Source organism: Penaeus japonicus, unplaced genomic scaffold (assembly GCF_977035675.1).
Source record: "Penaeus japonicus unplaced genomic scaffold, GWHDUDI00000001_assembly GWHDUDI00000025, whole genome shotgun sequence".
In the NCBI taxonomy this organism is placed as follows: domain Eukaryota; kingdom Metazoa; phylum Arthropoda; class Malacostraca; order Decapoda; family Penaeidae; genus Penaeus; species Penaeus japonicus.
In genome coordinates, this window is record NW_028234427.1 from 28,949,583 (window position 1) to 28,962,082 (window position 12,500).

Sequence of the window (12,500 nt, forward strand, 5' to 3'; positions counted from 1 at the left end):
GAGAGAGAGAGAGAGAGAGAGAGAGAGAGAGAGAGAGAGAGAGAGAGAGAGAGAGAGAGAGAGAGAGAGAGAGAGAGAGAGAGAGAGAGAGAGAGAGAGAGAAAGAGAGAAAGAGAGAAAGAGAGAAAGAGAGAGAGAGAGAAATAGAGAGAAACAGAGATAGACAGACAACCAGACAGACAGAGACAAGGCGGCCGGTCACATCCAGACCACGAACAACGCTGGTGCCCTGCAAGGCTACCCTGCAACGCGACCCTGCACTGTGCATGATTCGCGAATCTGCCCCAAACATTCGCAAATCTCCAGGAATCGGAGGCTGGCGAGCGACCGCGTACGTATCACTGCGGCTGAATCCCCGAGTGCGCGGCCACCGAGCCTAGAGAACAGCCCACGCTGCGCCCAGCCCTGCGTGCCGGTCCCGGGGGAGGGGGAGGGGAGGGGAGGGGGAGGGGGAGGGGAGAAGGGAGCTACGATAGGGTGGGGGGGGAGTCTGGGTATGGATAGGCTGGGAGAGCGAGAGTGGGGAGGGGGTGGAGGAGTCTTGTTGGGGAGGGGAGGAGAAGGGAGAGGGATCAAGATGGGGAGGGCAGAGAGTGGGGTGGGGGAAGGAACCAGACCCAACGTAAAAAAGGAGAGCACTTTGTATTCAGAAAACAAAAGGTAGAAAAAAGCATCGCACTTTGAGGATATGTAAATGCGAGTACTCCTAGACTTCAGTCCAGTATGGTGAGCATATACTAAACGCGCAGCGATCGGCAAGCAGGTAAGCAGCGCGGGACACAACCCATGCAAATCGGAGGCGAATCCGAGACACAATCAAGACTAATATGCTGACCATCAGCATTCTTTTACCATGATGTGACATGCTGCAGGCTGGCGGCGTGAGGGGCAGCTCGAACCTGCACTGATGCCCAAGGTAAATGCCCTTCGGTCATTTAGCAACGGTCTGGCATCACGCGCGCACACTCCCTCATTGAGCTACGGCATTTCAGAAACACGTATCATAATTCCAACGATTTTATTTATAAAGAATAAAAGAAAGAACTGCAACGTGGTGTAATTACAGCATTTCTTAAGCATGTCTCTATCTGCCTGCTGAACATTTTGAAAAAGAGAAAGGGAAAGAGCTTACTATACTGACCTACTACATTTCTTATCCATATAATATTATGACTAATGGATTCGCAAAAAAATGCTCCCCTAGAACACCAGCATCTCATAAACACGTATCATACCTCTGACGACTACATAGACTGATAGAACAACAGCGTTACATTGCATCATAACTCTGACTACTATACCGAAATGAGAATAAAACAAATCCGCAAAATCCCAGAGCTACAGTATTCCATCGTAACATAATTCCGAAAAACAACTGTAATGCGTCTGGTGTTCCAGCGGGAAGATGGACGAGGGACTTCCCCCGTTCATCTCCCGGGCGTGAATCTCTCTCAGCATCATAGCCTGGAGTGGTGCATCTGCCGTGCCATAAAACAAAGCCCAGTGCATTTTTCAATTATAGCCCGATGCACGAACACACGGTGCTACAGACCACAGCTTCCACCACGACGATAATAACACCCGAGGAAAATGACGCAAAAAAAAAACTAATCGCTAATAATAACAACAACCGCGATAACAATAACGACGGAGAGAGAAGATGCCATAAAAGAATTTCAAATCGATTACAACAACAACAATAACAACAACACCGAGAGAAAATGACAAAAAAGCTAATCAAAATTCAAGCCCGTGTTTTCCTAACAAGCCATCAAACCCCAATCGCCAAGCCTCTTCATCGCAGTTCCCACAAGCCGACAACTCGCATGCTAATATTTCCAATCACACAGCCAACCTACCTACCGCGCGTACCACAAGACCTGCACGAGAATCAAGCGAGTGCTGCGGGTTCCTGATTCTGGTCAGTACGTGCATAACAGCAGTATTAAACTTGGTGCACATACCGGGGGAGTCGCCGGCCCACCTAAGACTGAAGCTATATCTCAAAAACATGGTACTTCACATTCCACCCTCCTGACGTCACTATCTGGTACCTGGCGCGCCTGTGGGCCGTGTACTCCGGCAGTGGGGCGGGTGTACTTTGGCTGTGGTGGTGGAGATGTACTCTCGGAGGACTGCTGTTGGCGAACTCTGCCACTGCAACGTGCTTTCGTCTTGTCCTGCAGTAATGCAAGTTCGAGTGCACGGCTGTGGTGCTGAAGGCGGTTCTCAGACTCGAGTCGTAAAAATACACTCCGGTATTGTCTATGGTGCAATAGTGTGAAATTATCAATGATGGGTGAAGCAAGATAAACACAAAAAATAAACGATCTACTTCCTAAATCACCTTCCTTCTGCACAGCAGGTAAAGGCAGCTGCACTGTAAACCTGCACTGTAGAAACCCTTGTAGTACATAATGAGTCCAATGTTCAAGGTACAGCTCTCTAACCATATGGTTGTTTGAGACACGTACAAGGTTATGTGAATATAATTTAAATGAGTGCTTCAACATAAACTTTAAATTTGGGTAAATGTTTGACGTTCAAATTGTTAAACGTTTAATGCGGCGTAAAAAGTTGCGGCGGCGCACGATCTTATGTGTTGTACCAAATTATGTGGAACAAAGTTATATCATGTAAGAAATTATGCGGCGCTCAGAGTTACGAGACGCACGTGCAAGTGAGAGGCACATCGAGGGCCGTTATCTGGCAAGCCGAGGCAATCACATGGAGCGATAGCGGGTATCAGCTGTACACGGCATTCCATCGCTGTTTCCTCTTTCCGACTCCACTCTCGCCACCGCCGTCGAATCCTCATTACCTAATCTGTCCTCATGAGCGCGTAATCTAATCCGTAAATCATGGAGAGTCAAGTTAACGCCGCGAGCCCCGTCATCGCCGTCCACGGCCACTTTCTTCCCTCGTCGTAATCCCTACGTTCAGACACTGTCCTGCGAAACACGTACTTCCAGACAACGTCGCAGTGTTGCTCAGACCCCCCCCCCCCAGCAACACACACACCTCTCCCGGCGTTTAACCCTCCCCAAAGAACTTATGAAGACGCCGACATTTTTGCGAGGCGAGAAAAACAAACAGCGCACCTGTCCCACCCGAGCGCTGCAGGAATCTCACATAAAAGCTCCAACTAATTACTGTCAAGTGTCGTGTAGGCAGTGGAGTAAATCGTCCTCGTGCAATCGTGCTTGCAATCCTACAGACAGAAAGCAATTGCAATGGTCTATCTCCGTCGTGGGGGAAAAGATAAATTTGTTTGCGTGTTGAGCCATCCGCAGGCGACGCTGTATTGCAGTTTCTGTTGCGAGACAAGGTAAATGGCAAGCGTAAGGAATGGAAGGCAAGGAGTGCCGGTCATGGTTTTCAGAGGCGAGGAGGCTGGCTAGTTACAGCGACGAAGTTATGACCGCGAGAACATCTCACAATATCTCCCCAGCGCCCTCGAGTCCTGCGGCAGAACCAAAACTTTTTTTCCCTTGCGAAGGAAAGGAATGTATAGAGAAACTATTTCTTTATTTACCGCCTTTTTTCTCGCATCGCATCGAGTCCTTCGGCCAGCGAGGCCAGGAGAGAACCTTGTCCCTGAGGATGACTGTACCCGGGTGCTCGCCGGCGCTCTCTCGCTCTACCCTATTCTCCAACTCGCAGCTACATTCACGTCCTCGCATTCTACCACTTGCACTTTTCCCCGGCTTGAGTTACCGTTTATTATCTGTGTGGATCGTGTTTCTTACTCCAGTGTTGTTTCTGCGCCAGTCGGTTTTATCGGTGTTTGGAATTAGATAACGGCAATATATTTCCACCCCCTTCCTTTCCTATTTATTAACAAACATTTACGTCCTTATGATGTGTGACGTTCAAATAACCTTCAACACTGGTAACCTGAGGAGGATTTTGTTTTGTTTTTTCCAGGACAAAAATAGTTGGAGAATATCCGACTTCATCAAAGGACGCGTTAATTGTCCAAGGTGCGAAAACGGTGTTAGTTTTGAGCAGGTAACCCAGATCCCCGAGTGCGTGACGCGCTGTGTGTCCGAATGCCTTATTTTTTGGTTTCCCTCGCCTTCTCCTTATATCCCTCGACGGAATATTCTATCTATTTTTAAAACGTTATCATTATCGTAAGTATTCTCAAAACAAATGTGTGAAAATCTGACGATATAACTCAGAATAAGAGTGGAAATAGAATTAAATAATGTTTGTGGCTCTGCATGCCATCGTATGAGTCAGGGTTCTGGACGCAGTAACCCCCTGCAGCGAGGCACAATGGCCGACCGTCCGCCATGCCACCCCCATCACCCTGCGCGGCCAAACCACATTTTTCTTCTCTTTAAATAGCTTCGCTCCTTTTAGCGTCGCTCACTTACACACACTCGAATCAATTTATGTATCTAATTACACCCAATAACCACTTACAATCGCATGAGAGTGGTAGAACAAAGGAGATCTATTTATCCATGACTGGTGTCCGTCCCTAGCCAGGAATGTGCTCTGAACGGGGGTCACTTTGAGCGGAGAGGCCTTGCGGGCCCAACTCAACCATATCGTATGACGCCAGATATGCAGGCAGCTTCATTTTTAATAATTTAATTCATAGTCTACAACCATGTTCGTCGCTTCCGTGGGGCACCAACATACAATTTGTTGATGCGTCGACTACCTGGAGAGTGTAGATGTATAGACCAACTCCTAATAGTAGATGCTGTAAGTAGGCAGGTTGCGATGTGGTACTGTGGTAGAAATGATTGTGTGGTACGAGTGATGGAGTGTAGGGTCGAAGCAGCATCACTGTGTCTACGAGTCCGTCCAGTCTGCATTCACAGTTCATCTGACTGACTGGCTTGCAGTCGCATGAAGATATAAAAATAGATTTCCTCGCCATGAGAGGACCAGCCGCGCGCGCGTGTTCCCAGCAGACGAAGGAACGCCCGTCTGTCTGTAGGTGCGAGGAGACCAAGCCCGAGCGCCGGGTTGGAACTGTCTGCGGCGGAGAGGAGACATGAAGTCAAGGATACCTGAAGTCTGCCTGAAGTGGACTCCGGGCTTTGCGCCTGCGGTTGGTCATAGCCCAATCATTAGTTTGTCGGGAGGCTGTTCAGTTATCTTGCCGGAAGATTAATGGGATTGTGTGTACGGGGATTGTTAGAATAACTGGTGAGTGGTTGCCGGGGCGGTACTTGATGGTATTGGGATGGTCGGTACGCAGGTTACGGGGTTCATTGGGATGGAGGGAGGAAAGTCGTTGGCATAGTGTTCAGCATCCCTCTTCTTCTCCTTTTCCTTCTCCTCCTTGTTCTTCATCTTCATCTTCTTCTTCTTCTTCTTCTTCCTTTTCTTCTTCTTCTTCTTTTTCTTCTTCTTCTTCTTCTTCTTCTTCTTCTTCTTCTTCTTCTTCTTCTTCTTCTTCTTCTTCTTCTTCTTCTTCTTCTTCTTCTTCGTCTTCTTCTTCTTCTTCTTCTTCCTCCTCCTCCTTCACTTCTCTTACGTTAATGTCCTTTATTACGCATATCCATATACTAGTTTTAGCTTTCCTGGTTAGAACCCTCGTGAGATTAGTGTGTATTTATACCATACTTTCCCAGATGAAAGGAGAGAAGTAAGTGAGAAACCCCACATATCACCTTCATTGATATGTAAGCCTACACAGCGTAGACTAACAGTAACGTGTTTGTAGTGAACCCTGGACTTTACAAACCTTTCTCTCTCGTCTCCAGCCCAGTCCATTGTAATATAAATTCTTATGAAACCGAGGGTCCAATCCATCCATATTTCTGGAATTTGGTGGAAGAATACCGGTGTTTCAGAACTCTCCACCTGCGGCTACGCTCAACGTCCAGGTGCACGGTGGAATGCTAGCCATGCCAAGACTTCTGGATATTACAAAAAAAGACAAGTTGGAAAAAAATACTAATTCACGTACTGAAGCAACACGCTGCGACGTGGACACGTGACCAAATTTGGCGGGAAATCCGACTTGTTGCGGAAACATGGCTCAGTGTTCAGGTAAATAAACGCGTTTTTGAGAGTTTTATCTTTTTTCTAGTCTGGCGAGACTGAAAACATAGTTTTAGGAGTACCAAGTGCACCTGACTATGGCTCTCCTTAGAACTAATTTTATCTGTTGAAATGATGCCTCATTTTGGACGGAAGTAGAATAAATACTATAGCAAAACGAAGGGGGTACCCCATTCCATCCACCCCCACAAAAAAAAATATATATACATTCAGATTAACCAAAAAAATCCTTTTACTTGACTCTCGGAAAAAAGACAGCTAACGTTGAAATTCATGTTCCAATTTCACACAGTTGTGGCGACCGCAAAAATGTGGCCAGGTTAGCTGGACTACGATCGAGGGGCTCGTCAAAATGGCGTCGCTTCCAGTACCTCGAGACCTTGTTCAGGGCTGGGACGTAATTAATTCCGTCTTGTGTATTTTAATCTCGCCGATATCACACACAAGGGCCACTTACGCTGCCTTGCGAACGTGATGGCCGTATGCATCTTGGATATGCATACGCGTGTATGTGTGTGTGTGTGTGTGTGTGTGTGTGTGTGTGTGTGTGTGTGTGTGTGTGTGTGTGTGTGTGTGTGTGTGTGTGTGTGTGTGTGTGAAGAAGAGAGAGAGAGTAGTGTGTTGATTTTAAATTGTATTTCATCATTGTTTCACTATGTTCTTACGACGCGAAGGAATGCAGTGATTTTGTAATGACCTGATAGTTGCCTTCGCTCTGGGTAGATTTTTTCTCCTTCACTTTCTCTCTCTTCTCATTTCCACTATATATTCATGCATGCATGTACATCTACATGATTCTGTGTGTATGTGTGTATGTGTGTGTGGGGGGGGGGACGTGTCCGTGTATGTGTGTGTCCATATAAACATATATGCCCATACATCCCATCTCTACCTCCATCTCTATCCACCTCAACCCCCTCCACCCCGTCTCACCATAACCCCACCCTCTTACCCGCTTTGCCCCAACCTTACCCAAACCCTACCCCAGCCGACCCCAGCCCCTGTCCCCTGAGAGAAAAAAGCGAGCCTGGTTCCCCACGGAGGAGCGAGGGCATCCCTAGCATCCCCACTGGGGATTAGGGAGGAGGGAGGGGCAAGGAGTATATGTGGAGGGGGGGAGGGATGGGTGAAGGGGTGTGGGGGGATGAAGGAATGGGTGAGGGTGAGGGGGTAGGGGTGGGGGGATGAAGGAATGGGTAGGGTAGGGGTGGGGGGTAAAAGGCAATCCCAAGAAAGGGGCGAAGGAGCGGAGGAGGAGGAGGGCGAAGGAACATTCCTGGTCGCGAGGTAGGCAAGAGGAGGAGGAAAAGACGAAGAAGAAGAAGGTGGAGGAGGAGACGGAAGAAGAAAAGACGAAGAAGAAGAAGGTGGAGGATGAGACGGAAGAGGAAAAAGAATAGGAAGAAGAAAAGGAAGAGGAGAAGAAGAAGAAGAAAAGGAAGAGCAGGAGAAGAAGAAGAAAAGGAAGAGCAGGAGAAGAAAAAGAAGAAGAGAAGGAAATAGAAGAAGGAGGAGGTGGAAGAAAAAAAGGAAGGAAGAAGAAGAAGGCGAAGGAGGAGGAGGATCTGTCCCTACGGGCCCGGGTGACGGCGGCGGGGCGAGAGGAGAGGCGAGAGGAGAGGAGAGGCGAGGGACGGAGGAGCGCAGGGAGTGCTGCAGCCAGTTTCCATGTTGGGCGCGCAGGAATGGGGCTTCGCGACCCTAGATAAACAACACCAGCCCGCCTGCACGCCCGCACGCCCGCACGCCCGTCTCACCGGAACTCAACGGATGGCCGAGAAGCAATAGGTATTTCTCTGTTGCTAGCCTAATTCCACTACTTCTACCACTACTGCTACGACCAATACTACTACTACTATTACTATTACTACTACTACTACTACTACTACTAATAATAATAATAATAATAATAATGCTACTATTACTAATACTACTGCTGCCGCACCTTTTGATGCCGCCACTCCTATAATTAATACTACTACTTTTGCTTTTATTGTTTATGCTGCTACTATTACTACTATTGCTACTATTGGCATTACTACTGGCACCATTACTAGTACCACAATCACTACTAATGACGTCATTACTTGTACCATTACTAATACCGCAACCACAATTGGTGTTATTATTGCTACTACCATCACCATTACTGCTACTGCCTCCATAACCATTATTACTTTTATTGCTACTAAATTTACTATAATCACTACCACGACCGCCATTGTTAGTAACACTACAGCTATCATCATAATTATCACTATCATTACCACCATGGTTACCATTCCTACCACTACTACCACAACCGCATATTCTGTTACTACTTCTATCACTGCTGCCATTACTGTTACCACCACCACTTCTATTACTACACGTACTACAACTGCCATTAATATTCCTACTACCACGACCACGACCATGATTGCTACTGCCACTAGCTTAATCAACAACTACTGCTGACAACAATATTCTCTCACTGCTACCACCAGCATCACTATTCCCAACAACTATTACTACCATTGATATCGAAGACACTGTAATTGGTGTCAGTAAAATGATGACGTCATTGATGACTTGGTAATCATTACTACTAGAATTTTGATATGCCTGATTTCGTCATCAAAGATTGATGATGATGATAACCATGATGGTGGTTGCGATGGTGAAGATGTTGATGATGAAGATGACAGTAATAACACAAACAAAGAAAAAAAACTCAAGCACATGCGCTTATGCCCATTTTTGACGTCATGGCCGCAATTCCACCACAACCATATTGATATCGTCACTGTTGTTTGCCGCGAGCATGCAACTAAACCTCTGTTGCGAGCATGGATGCTACGATGCTGGTAAACAGGATTCGTTTACACTCCTACTCCTTATATTGATACAAATACAAGCACACACAATTATGAACACACATACAAGCTGAATCACACTTCCCCTATCATACACACAGGCCAACAGACTCATACACAGTACAGACAGACACTTTCACCAGCTCCCTCTCATTACCTCTCACGCACACACACACACGCACGCACACACACACACACACACACACACACACACACACACACACACACACACACACACACACACACACACACACACACACACACACACACACACACACACACACACACACACACACACACACACACAGAAACGCCTCACACAGAGCACACAGCACTCGGTCACAGCACAAGGCTTGGGCGGGACGTCAAAACAAGACTGCCCGAGTGTGGAGGGAGGAGGAGGTGGGGTGGAAGGGGGAAGAGGGACGAAGGGAAAGCGGGGTGGGGGTGGGGGATGGGGTCGGAGGTAGAGCGTGTTGGAGGAGGAGGAGAAAGGGGAGGGATAGAGAGAGGAGGGGAGAGAGGAGAAGGAAAAGATAGGGTAGGGATAGGGAGATGGAGGGGGTGAGAGGAGGAGAAGAAAGGGGAGGGACAGAAAGACAAGGGGAAGGAGAGAGAGAGAGAGAGAGAGAGAGAGAGAGAGAGAGAGAGAGAGAGAGAGAGAGAGAGAGAGAGAGAGAGAGAGAGAGAGAGAGAGAGAGAGAGAGAGAGAGAGAGAAGAGATAGGAGAGAGAGAGGAGAGAGGAGAGAGGAGAGAGGAGAGAGGAGTGAGAGAGGAGAAAAGAGTGAGAGAGGAGAGAAGAGTGAGAGAGGTGAGAAGAGTGAGTGAGTGAGAGAGAGAGAGAGAGAGAGACGGAGGGGGGGAGAGGGAGGAGCTACAGGAGTGGCCGAGGTGTGAAGGTTGTGTGATTCTGTGACACCGGCGGCGGCGTGTTGACAAAGGGAGGGAAGGGGGGGAGGGTATAGCTTTGAATAATGGTGGCGGTGATATCAATGGTGATAATAATAGTGATAATGTTGATGGTGAAAACGTCGATGGTGACAGCAATAAGAATACTGGTCATAAAAATTGTGATAATAATCCCCAACGCTGGTATGGACATCATCATCAAATATCATTACTCTCTTGATAATAATAATAATAAAGCTAATGGTATCACCCGAAGTCTGTATCATTGGGAAAATGCAATAAACATAGGTTTATTGATCAATAACATATCTTAAAAAACGACAAATCAATCACAAAAAATAACATTCACGCCAATAACAAATGTGGAACAGGGAGATGGATGGAAAGAGGGGGAGGAAGAGGAATGGAAGGAGGAGGAGGAGGAGGAGGAGGAGGAGGAGGAGGAGGAGGAGGAGGAGGAGGAGGAGGAGGAGGAGGAGGAGGAGGAGCAGCAGCAGGAGGAGGAGGAGCAGCAGGAGGAGGAGGAGGAGCAGGAGCAGGAGCATAAGGAGGAGGGAGAGGGAAGAGGAAGAGGAAAAGGGAAGAGGAAGAGGAAAAGTGAAGAGGGAAGGTCTGAGAGGAAAGGGGGCGTGGCTAAAGGAAGAAGTGGAAAGGAGCGATAATGGCCAGACGAAGGAGGTGGAGGAGAGAGTGAGGAGGGATGGGAGGGAGGATGGGGGGGGGGCTGAGGAGGGGGGAGGAGGAAAAGAGGTTGAGAGGGAGAAGGAGGAGAAGCTAAGGGTGGGGGGAGGCAGACGGAGAGGAGGGTGAGGGGAAGGGGGCGGGCTTGGGAAGGAGGGGGGTCGAGGGGGAGGGGCGACATGGGAGTGGCTGTAGGAAGCTTCCAAGTTGGTGCGTCTGGTATGCGATTCAGACCGAGGCACTCACTCACTCACACATATTCACACATGAACGTATACACATACTCATAAATACACGTAGACACGCATGCATTATATCTATACACATGTACACGTGAATACACACATACATGCACACCATTGCACATACTTATCAACAAACTCGCACAAAATTTCGGACATACAAACACAAATACTTACACACGCACACACTATAATGATCAACATATCTACCGAGGTCGGACTGCTTGTACTTATTTGATAAAGGCATTGATAAGGATTATAACATTGATAAAGGTGATACTGACAAATCTACTGAATGATGATACTGACTTCATAAAGGAAAAAAAACTACCACATGAAGAGTGAAAACTTTTTCATTTCATAGACATCGTCGAAAGCAAACCTTGAATACTTTATGTGTAAAAAAAGAAAAAAAAAGAAAAAATAATAAAAATTTCTCGACAGACTTTTATTCAAGGTTAAAGTAATCTGTGTTCTGCAGGATATATATATATATATATATATATATATATATATATATATATATATATATATATATATATATATATATATATAGACATACATTATCTGTATGTATATAACACAAGGCATAAACATCAATAAAGATTAAGTTAAGCTGAAAACCGACACTTGGTCTTTTTAAATAGAAAACAAAGCTTTCGACACATGCAGCCTTAACGGATGCGTCGCCTGTTGTCTGTCGGAGGGGGAGATCACCCCCCCCCAACCTCCCCCCACCACCTTGAGAACCTCATCCTCAGCATCCTCAACCTCACAACGCTATCTTAACCTCTCCCTCATCACTACCCCCCCCCTTCCACACTGCCATCTCTCAACCCCAACCCCCCTATCGCCCCCCCCCTCTTCCCCTCCCTACTCACCCCCCCTCACACACCAAATCTTCACTCCCTCGTCAACCATCTCCCCCCTCTTCCCTCGCCTCCTTCGCAACCCCCACTCTTTCGTTCCCCCTCCCCCTCCTCCTCTTCCTCCTCGTCCTCGTCCTCCTCTTCCTCCAGCTCCACCTCCACCACCAACTCCTCCTCCAGCTCGTCCTGCTCCTTCTTCTTCTTCTTCTTTTTCTTCTCAATCTTCTTCTTCTTCGTCTTCTTCTCCTTCTCCTTCTCCTTCTCCTTCTCCTCCTTCTCCTTCCTCCTCCTCCTCCTCCCTCCTCCCTCCTCCCTCTCCTTCCTCCTCTCTTCCTCCTCCTCCTCCTCTCTCCTCCTCCTCCCCTCTCCTCCTCCTCCTCTCTCCTCCTCCTCCTCCTCCTCCTCCTCCTCTCTCCTCCTCCTCCTCTCTCCTCCTCCTCCTCTCTCCTCCTCCTCCTCTCTCCTCCTCCTCCTCCTCCTCCCTCCTCCTCCCTCCTCCTCCTCCTCCTCCTCCTCCTCCTCCTCCTCCTCCTCCTCCTCCTCCTCCTCCTCCTCCTCCTCTCCCCCTCCCCCGCAAAGCAAAGTCAAGGTCAAGTAGAAATCTTTCCTCGACCGGCGACTCGGACTAATAAACAACATACTCGGTTTTCATTAATGAGCCAAATGTTTTTGTTTTCATTTTGAATAGATCAATAGTTAGGTATGCTGTTCGATTAAGAGACTCTCTTTGGTGGAAATGCCATTACGATTTCGTTAGCAACTATTTCACAGTGATAATTGCCGTTCTACTGTTCATACTAGGATAATGATTATTATCATTACTACTACAGCAATTATTATCATGATAATCATCATAATTATCATCATACTTTATTGCCATTATCGCTATGATCATTAGCATTACTCTTATACT

General features: G+C 47.4%; 1 protein-coding gene across 6 annotated transcripts in view; it reads right to left on the bottom strand.

The window, feature by feature from the left end:
- The window catches only part of LOC122252417 (uncharacterized), a 125,470-nt gene that overhangs the window by 99,090 nt on the left and 13,880 nt on the right, over positions 1–12,500 (bottom strand). Inside the window, exon 1 of one of the 6 annotated variants that reach the window (XM_086551561.1) lies at positions 1,965–1,980. The exons of 3 other annotated variants lie outside the window; for them this stretch is intronic. The gene's annotated coding sequence lies outside the window, so the exon portion shown is untranslated. Of the gene's footprint in view, positions 1–1,859; positions 1,981–12,500 lie in introns of those variants that run through there. 2 more of the 6 variants (XM_086551559.1, XM_086551560.1) reach the window with 2 other exon arrangements.